The sequence below is a fragment of the Scleropages formosus genome, chromosome 6 (genome assembly GCF_900964775.1).
Source record: "Scleropages formosus chromosome 6, fSclFor1.1, whole genome shotgun sequence".
NCBI lineage: Eukaryota > Metazoa > Chordata > Actinopteri > Osteoglossiformes > Osteoglossidae > Scleropages > Scleropages formosus.
In genome coordinates this window covers 6,981,677-6,991,094 of record NC_041811.1, presented here as the reverse complement: position 1 = coordinate 6,991,094, position 9,418 = coordinate 6,981,677, and positions in this window count along the sequence as shown.

Genomic DNA, 9,418 nt, shown 5'->3' with positions numbered 1-9,418 from the left:
GACACTAACAGCAACAGTTCACATGAACTTACATCAATCCGCCTTAGTGCCATTGCAATATGCTGTACTTGAAATGGAATAGAGGTATCTTCTGTTATGCAGACCTAATTCATTGCTGAAAACAACTCATGTACCAAGAGTCTGTAAACCAGAAGGTACTTTCCCATAATTCTGAAAGGAAAAAAAGATTATTGCCTGGACTTTATGGACATGCTGAAAAATTTCTACAAACACTCTCCAAACACTTAAAAACAGTCTTGGGAGATAGAAATCAGAACATTAGCATGGGAAGACATTAAAAAAATAATAAAGAAGGAAATTAACAAAGAGTAAATTAGGGCAAAAACTAATTTTTTTACCAAACTACTGCACAGTATAACACACAAACGTATTGTAACAACCCGCGTTACTGTTTTAGGTGGGAAACCTATTAAATGCAGATAGTTGCATCATGGAGAAAATGTGGAATGTAGGTGTACGGCTGCTGGGGGTACTTCTGGGGAGAGTGATGTGGTGACCGTGTGTGCCAGTGTGTTGAGAACCCAGGGCGCTAAGCAGGCTGGGAAGGCTGGCTAGAAGTGCAGGTCCTGGAGGGAACGTGTGTTCATTTAGCAGTCACTTTTCTCCAAAGTGATATACATCTCAGAAAACAAAAGTGCATTTCACAAAGATAAAGAGATTTGGATGCAGATCTGAAATTCTTGAATAAAGTCATTTTGTCACATACTACTGTATGAACTAGTATACATTACGTGAATAGCTGCACATAGGCTTTTCCGCAATTAAGCAAATTGTTATGAAAATTGTTAAATGTTACAAACACGCATGTGTTCTTCCAGCACTTAAGAGATCAGGGAGGAGTAAGTCCGAAAGAGGAGAGTTTTGAGACCCTTCTTAAATGTAGAGAGGTAAATGAACCACAAAACACTCAAAAAAATAAAAGGAAAACATTTATCAAAACTGTAATAATATAACTTGAACAACAATACAAACTTAAGATGAGGTTATCATGCATTGTTGAAAAGTCTGTGCCTGATTTGCTCTTAATGTCTATATCTTAGAGGTAAGAGTTTGAGGGTAACAGGTGACTCAAGTCTCTGCCTCTGTCATTACAATGAAACCACAATCCGACCGAGATTCCTCTTGTATAACATTTGCAGGATCCATTCATATCACACAGCACACTCCACCCAGGCCGTAATGATGTCCCTCAGGACTCCTGCAGCTCGATTCTATCTAGTCTTACAGCCATTGCCATCATGCCTCTGTAGCACGTCAGCAAAAGCACTATGCTCCTTCACTTCAGGCAACTTGGCAGACCCACTTTAAAGGTGTCCAGACCAAAAGCCTGTATATTCCTGAGTTTGGCCCCAGCATGTTCAGGTGCTTGGAAAGCAGTGCCAAGGGTCTGTAAAAACTGGGGTCTGGGTCTTTGCTCCAAACCATGTTGTAAGCCATGGCCCAGGAGTAACTGATCCAGATCAGAAGAACAAAGAACAAAAAGCTGTAATACACTGTAAATGTCAAAAGGAATTAGGTACATAGAGCAGTCAAAACAATCACTGGTTACAGAGTACTTAGGTTGATAACTGTAAATTTCTGCGGCAAACTCACCTCAGCGAAGGCAATGACTTACTAGCTGGCCCCACAGAACAAAGTTGTCAGCTTCAGTTCATACATCTTAGTGGTTTAATCAGATGTGCAATAAATTGCCAGTTGCTAATTTTTACAGTTCCGTCATCTCAATTCATCTAAAGGGCCCCGATCCAAACCACAGACATTTTTTGTCTCGCTTGAGTCACACTTTTCTCAACTGGCAGATGTTTCATGCTTATTAGGGCTGGCACTGTAAGGACAACATATTTTGTAGAATCAGACTAATGTGATTTGCATTCCTTTTCAAACATCTCTGCCCTTGACTGGTTCAGTAACATGATAAAAACATTATAGAATTCTCAGCATGTCCTGTTATGATCATGATGCTTAGCATATTTTTTTTTTATCCAAAATGACTTCAACTTACATGCTTCTACATAGAGTCACTATCTGCTATACTCTGCAGAATTCACTGAAACAAATACAGCCGTAAAGCATGCAAAAAGAAAAATCATTTAATTTACTTTACCCTGCTGAAATTGGTCATTTTTCTTATAATTCAAGGTCCTTTGTAGTCTCAATGATAAGGCACAATAAAGCTTAAAAAATAATTACTGTTGCTGCATAATTTCACCAGATGTTACCAGTCACTGATGTACACACACTTCCCAAAGAACGTACACCTCAGCTGATGTTAATGTGTCAGTATGTCTCATACGTGTGCCCTGTGTGCACATCTGCTTGTCTTTGTTCCATCTTTTAACACAGCCTGAAACTGTACTTGCACCCAAAACAAAAACCATCCAAGGCCTCTTGGCCTCCTATTCCAGTGTAGAATTTTACCATTGTAGAAATGCTTTGTACAGTTTTCTATAGTGTGTAGTTCACAGTAATATATGTAACTATGAAAAGAATACGAAAGACATACGTTGAATGATACAACAAACACTACATAATAGGTGAATAAGAGTAAATAATCAGAGTGAATGATAATAGTAAATTGAATCAATAAAAAAATTAGTACACTCTATTAACTCTGAAACCTTTAGTTTATGACTATCACATCTGTTTTGCCAGAGAAGTCTGAGATGCTTTATGGCTTGTGTAATAAAGCACTGAAGACCCTTAAGTCTACAAAACATGAACAGCAGGATTTAAAACACTGAAGGCAGAACACTGCAGATGATCAGCTTAAATGGCAGAACCAAAAAAAACATGCCTATGATAATGCAATTATACATACCACAAGATATATAACCTAATTTCTTGGATTTTTGCACTAATAGTAATTTTTAGTAATTTTTGTAATTTGTGATTTTACACTAATAGTATTTTTTGTAAATTTGTGATTCACGCCTTGTGTTTTTCTTATGTTTTTTTTCTTATGTCCTTATAATTTATGTCATAGACTGCTGGGAGGATTCACAGAGTAAGAATCTCATTGTATGGTGTAATGAATGTTTTACTGTACACATGACAATAAACTCTTGAATCTTGAAGAACCCTGTACAGGATGTACACATAATTGGCAAGGTTTTGAACATATCTGCATAAATTCATATGTGACCTCAACAGTGTATAATGGGAAAGGGTTCTTGACACAAGTTATTAAAAATTCTCATTCAAATTCAGCTGAGGTTCAAGAATGTTCTTGGCAGTACTAGCAAACAGGTTGCTTTTGGTGAGGTCTGATGTGAAAGGTTCTCCCGCACAAAACGTTTACGCATGATCAGCAGGCAACGCAGCAAAGCGCTTGAACTAGACATGCAACACAGTGTGGTACCCGCCTCGCTGCATCAGCTCATTCCTGTGGTTCTCTTGGTCAAAGTCCATCATCCCCACCTCAGTGAGTTCAGTCTCATGTCTCGGACATACTCCAGTGATGAGGTGGTTGAAATGACAGTCCCATTTCTCCATAAACGCCATAATCTTCTTCTATCATGAACTCACGCCACAATCCTTAGAAACACTACACTAGCAAAAGGCCAAATGAGGGAGAAGGGTAGGTGTCCAGAGTTTGAGCAGAGAGACCTTGGCTTGCCTGCAGACCCATGTCACTGGCTGTGTACTTCGGTATGCATACTTTGTCTTGCATGCTTCAACAGAGAAGAAGTTGCCCCCCCCCCCCGGCAAATTCCTTGTTTACAGGCAAGACTCTTTTTTCCACCAGGAGTAAGACAAGCAAGTGAAATTTCAGTGTAGAATTAAATACCAAACAGGAATTTCTGTTTATATAAAAAAATTTTAAACCCTTACTTGTATTTGTTTATACAAATATTTGTCAGGAATGCTATAAATTAAAATTTTTCGACTATACTGCTGTATGTAGACAGCTATGAATAGACACCGGATAAGGCGATGTTACCATTTCTGTTGAGATATATAAACAAGCCAAGTTTACACAAAACCAAACTCACCTTTTAAATGGAAATTAACAGAGACAACAAAAATAGTAGAAACTAATGTTCCCAACCCTAACCCAAAGCAGTACATGGTTTCACATGATTCCAAACTGAGAAACAACTATTTATGCACTTCCTTTGCATTTTCTTATTGTCTTAAAAATTTTTATTGGCATGACAGTTTTTAGGATTAAGAGAAATTTTTACCTTTCAAGTTGGACAGTGTGTTGAACCAGACATGTTTTGTGGGCTGGTATAGCTAACAGACAAAGCAACTACGGTACATATAATACTTCTTCACAATCTGATTTTCCTTGTAACCCTTTACAAGATCCATATCTGAAAGAAAGTTCAAGTCATTCTACATTTATGCAGCTTTTAAAATAATTCAGAACAAAGTCTAATGCAGAAAAGAAAATGACTTGCAGTATTTAGAGAATGGGGGGAGTGGGGGCACGGTGGTGCAGGGGGTTTGGCTGGGGCCTACTCTGTGGTGGGTCTGGGGTTTGAATCCTGCTTGGGGTGCCTTGCGGTGGACTGGCGTCTCATCTGGGGTGTGTCCCCTCCATCCTTGCGCCCTGTGTTGCCGGGTTAGGCTCCGGTTCGCCGCGATCCTGCTTGGGACAAGCAGTTGTACATGTTTTGTGTGTGTGTGTATTTATATGATCAATTATGCTGAATGTTTTTTTGTGCCTGTGTGGCAAAGGTTGTCTTATCATACAGAGCTGCATGTAATTTTTTGCTGCACTGAAAAGCTGGGCCAAAAGCACGTGCAATCAAATCAGTCAAACACATCCAGAGTGGTATCTGTATCAGTAAACAGTACAGTATCTCAATCAGTAAACATGCTCACATTCCTATGCTATGATCTTATCCTCTATACAAACAAATATCTTGGTAATGATATGAAGGTCACGGGTATGCAACAATGCAGTAGCTTTTACAAGCAGCTAAGGTGAAAAGTTACAACTACCCAAATGGTGATATCACCCTGCATGTTGCTCCATGAAAGAAATACATCTCAGTACAAACTTTTTAATTTCTGGCAGATTTTTTTCCTTTTAATGAATATGATGATTCACCAGATAAGAGGACAGGGGAATCAAGGCAACTAGGTGTTTGTTAAGGGTAACTAAGTGTAGGTGTGAGGATTGCATGGTAATGAGCATGGCAAGCAGGTGCTGGTGTGTGTAATGTTCATGTCTTCTGTATATGTATGTTTTGTGCTCTGTAAACTATATATGAGCTTGAGCACTGAGTTCGCAATAAACCACATTGAATCAGAGAAGACTCGCTTGTACAGTTCTTCAACTGATCTTTCACACGCCACTATTTGTGCAATCCGTATATTCATTTTGTAACTGTGTTTAACTGATAGTATGCAAGATTATAACTGACTGAAAATGTGATTTGGCCAGCTGGCACCAGTAAATTGGCACCACTGGACTGGTTCATGACTTTCACCTATTACCAGCGAGATCCTATGAACATGTTGGTGTGTTTCAGTCAGTTGCATAATATTGCCAAGAGAGAGGAGAGACCTTTCCAAATCTGCTTCAGCTCCCTGTTATACATCAGAGACTCAGAGGCAAATATTATTTTTTGCTGGTGGAAGCCCCTCTCTCTCTCCTCATACAAGCAAACAACACTGAGCTAGGTTTACCCAGATCAGACTACAGTATCTTCCCATGAAATCATTCTTTTTCCTGTTGGAAATATACTCACCTTTGACACATAAGACCACAAAACAAAGACCACACCTAAGTGTGTATGCTTAAGTCAATGTGCCTAACCTTACTTTATGGTTATGCCATCTGGCTGTGGAGGTGCTGAAGATTCACCTGCACTGATTGCAGGAGCGGAACTCTCTGGAATGTGCCTGACCGCTCCCACATCCCCCAAAGCTGGCGAACACATGTCTCAGCATCCCACTTTGAAATCTCAAAAACCAAAATAAAAAAGGATTTATAGGATTCACTTCACTTCCAGATGTTGGCAGAGATGTGCTCCATCTTACACTTTACAGAGTAGGGAGGCCATTTGGTATGAATAATCCAAGGTATTTCTTTGGAATCCTGCGCTTCTTTAAATAATGGATCTAGAATTCTGGAATGTTCTATAGTCTGGGGATGAAACGTTAGTTATAGCTGTAGAAGAGACATAATGCTGTGGGAATATTTCAGCACTGAAAAAGTGTACTGATATTAGCTGAAGCATCTCGGGGAAGGGCAGGCTCCTTGACCTTCCAGTGTTACCTGGGCTTGCTTCCCTCATGTATTATCAAAGGACAGATTAAAGCTATGGGGAGGCAAGAAGACAACACAGGGTTTTGATTGCAATGTCCTGGGAAGGGACCAACACGTAGCTGATGTACAGGGTTCCATCACACTATCTGTGGATTTGCACCATTCAGAAGCCCAGAAAGTCTGCTTCAAACAGAATGATTCATCCGCTGGAACCCTGAAACTAGAGAAATAGGAGAAAGTTTGTTGATTACTTAAAACAGGATGACTCACCGCTCAAATGTAGTTTTGCAAGAGTTTTCCACCTTGGTTACATGCTGATGCTGCCAGTTTTGTCTGATACCCACCACATTTGCAGAGTCACTGGTGGAACTATCAAATCAGAACCTCCACAGATAAATCTTCCTTTGCCATTAACCCACCTAAACTAACATAATTAAAAATATGGATTTCGTACTGCTAAGAAAACAAATCAAGTCAAGTGGGTTTTATTGTCATTCCTCTATATAGCTCATATACAGTGGAATGAGATGTCATTTCTCTGGGACCATGATGCAACACAGAACAGTATGCAGGACTACATAAAGTGGAAATACACCACGAGTGAAGGACAATATATATAGATAAATACACACACACACACACACACACACACACTGTCAGAACTGCTTGTCCCATACAGGGTTGCAGGGAGCTAGAGCCTAACCCAGCAGCACAGGGCGTAAGGCTGGAGGGGACAGGACACACTCAGGACGGGACGCTAGTCCATCGCAAGGCACCCCAAGCGGGACTCAAACCCCAGACCCACTGGAGAGCAGGACCTGGTCCAACCCACTGCGCCACCGCATCCCCCTAGATAAATATAAATATACACACACACACACATTTTCAGAACCGCTTGTCCCATATGGGGTCACAGGGAGCGCGGTGGCGCAGTGGGTTGGACCAGGTCCTGCTCTCCAGTGGGTCTGGGGTTCGAGTCCCGCTTGGGGTGCCTTGCGACGGACTGGCGTCCCGTCCTGGGTGTGTCCCCTCCCTCTCTAGCCTTACGCCCTGTGTTGCCGGGTAGGCTCCGGTTCCCCGTGACCCCAATATAAATATATTTCAATAGAAATATACAGAACAGAACAATAAATACACAGGACAATAAATTAACATGAGAAAACTGTAAACTGTTTTGGAGTGGGCTAGCAATAATTACTAAGTGACAGCAAAAATGAGTCCCATAATAAAAAGTGTCCAATCCAGCTTTGTAAAGCGCAGGTGTGTAGTGGTACTGAGTCATGCTGGGTTAGCTGTTTGACTTTGCCAGGTAAGCGTCAGGAAGCAGCAGGGTATTGAGTAATCTGACTGCCTCAGGGATGAAACTGTTGCGGAGTCTGCTGGTGATGGCATGGATGCTCCTGTACATTTTGCCAGGTGGCAAGAAGGCGAAAAGTCCATGAGAGGGGTGAGAGGGGTCATCTGTAATACTGGTGGCTTTGCGGATGCAGCGGTTGTTGAATGAGGTTTTGATGGTAGGTAGAGAGACTCCAATGATCTTTTCAGCTGTTCTCACAATTCGCTGTAGGGTCTTGCGGTCAGAGGCTGTGCAGTTCCTGTACCACCTTAAACACACTGAGCTAGTGCCTTAACCAAAATTATTTTCTGTCTTGCATATAGGCTCTAGTTATTCCTTGGAGGGGGGGGCGCGGTGGCGCGGTGGCGCAGTGGGTTGGACCACAGTCCTGCTCTCCGGTGGGTCTGGGGTTCGGGTCCAGCTTGGGGTGCCTTGCGATGGACTGGCGTCCTGTCCTGGGTGTGTCCTCTCCCCCTCCGGCCTTACGCCCTGTGTTATCGGGTTGGCTCTGGTTCCCCGCGACCCCGTATGGGACAAGCGGTTCTGAAAATGTGTGTGTGTGTTATTCCTTGGAATGAGCAGTTTTACTTCTTGAGCCATTCAAGAGCCCTAGGGATTTTTATGGAGGATCAGTGAGGTCAAAAGGGTAATCACTGCCTTTGACCCCAGCGCTATCTGTACTACACTAGGCAAAAGTAACAAGTATGACTGTACTCTTTTCTATTGATCACAGAACATAGAACTGCAGGCAACTTCAATCAGCTAATAGTCAAGGAAAACATTATATATACATTTGAGCTCCTTCTTTCCCCCAAAACTGCTGAATCTCTTCCAGCATTCACAAAATGTCTCAAAACAAAGTACTTTATGATCTACTTCCTTCTTGACTTTGTACATCAATTAGCTACTTAAATTTATGATGATTCCATCTGTCATGATTATGAATGCTTTTTCCTATGTGACACGATTCTATAAGCAGCTGCTGAAGGCTGCCTTTCAGCCTTACAGGTAGTTATTGAAGGGTCCAAAACAACAAACTGTCTGGAAGATTATGATATTGAAAAGATCACAAATGACATTTGTGCTAAAGGAGAGTAGAATGGACAAAATAATCCATGTGTAAAGGGCCGCTGATACGGGAACAGTACAAATGATGCACTTGGATTAGTGAAGATCTGACACAACCATGATTCCTGTAATCTTTCAAGCCAGAATTTTCAGGTTGAATATGGGAAGCTTTGGGAAAAAAACATCAGCTTTCTTCTCCCATATCAGTCATCACACTTACATAAAGTTGTTTTAACCAGAAACCTTAATGGAGCTCACTGAGAGCCATATGCTGGAGAAATCAAACCCATTTTATTCATAACCAGTCAGAATCACGTCATTTCCCACTGTGTCAAACAACAGTGATTTTTTTAAGCAACACTTGCCCTCCGTGTGTTAAAATATCCAACACATGCAAAAATCTTAAGATGTTAAAAATTTTACCTTTTCTTTGAAGACCCTAGTAATTCTTTACTGTTGACATGCTGATGTGTTCTAGTGTTCTCTCTATGCCCCTGAGTGCTAATTATATGACTGAGTCAAGAGAAAGGTCATTCCCAGAAATGGACCTGATGAAAGAAGTCATAGCAAGAGGCAGAGGGAGTATCAATCCATTTGTCCTTTGTCACCCCAATTAATGCTTACTTGGGCCTGAATTGACAATGCTAATTAGGCTAACCAAGGATTGATGCTGGGGCAGTGGTTTTTAAGGCAGCAATATCAGCCAAAATCCGGGAGGGCGGTGGTTTGCCTGACTACATTTTTAATGTCAAAACTAATGGTAAGGTCTT